This window comes from Trichechus manatus, unplaced genomic scaffold (genome assembly GCF_000243295.1).
Source record: "Trichechus manatus latirostris isolate Lorelei unplaced genomic scaffold, TriManLat1.0 scaffold00182, whole genome shotgun sequence".
NCBI lineage: Eukaryota > Metazoa > Chordata > Mammalia > Sirenia > Trichechidae > Trichechus > Trichechus manatus.
The window spans coordinates 1,519,696-1,520,463 of record NW_004444118.1 but is presented as its reverse complement, the minus strand read 5'-3'; positions in this window follow the sequence as shown (position 1 = coordinate 1,520,463).

Genomic DNA, 768 nt, shown 5'->3' with positions numbered 1-768 from the left:
AAACCAAACAATAACACATGAGGAATGTGCTTCTTATTTCAGTCAAGTATATGAGACCAAATGGACAACACCTGTAAAGATGAGAAGGCAAGAAGAGACAGAACTGGACGAATGCACATGGGGAACCCGGGGTGGAAAGGCGGAACATGCTGACACATTGTGGGGATTGCAGTCAATGTCACAAAACAATTTGTGTAGAAACGTATGAATGAAAAACTAATTTGTGTAAACTTTCACCAAAAGCACAATAAAATCAAACAAAAACAGGAGTAGAATCTAGACCTCCTGGCTCATAGTCCAGTGCTCTCTCTATTAGGTCAGTGTTTCTCAAATTTTGGCATGCATGGACCACTTTAATGGATGTCTGTTACGCATACAAAGCACCAGTGTAAAAAATTGTCACAGATTTTAAAATAGATAATAAATAAAACATTTAAAAATTAATAACAACAGCTTTGTTTTAAAACAGTGAGAAGGATGGTGATGGTATTATTTGTAACCTTCACTTAAAAAAAAAAAACCAGACTAGTTGCCGTGGAATCAACTCCAATTCATGTGTGTTAGAATAGAACTGTGCTGGGTTTTCAATGGCTGATCTTTTAGAAGTAGATCACCAGGCCTTTCTTCCAAGGTACCTCTGGGTGGACTTGAACGGGCACCAAACTTTTGGTTAGCAGCTGAACGTGGTAACCATTTGTACCACAGGGACCTTGAGAACAATAATAGCTAACCTTTACTGAGTACTTTCTATATATTAGACATTGTCCT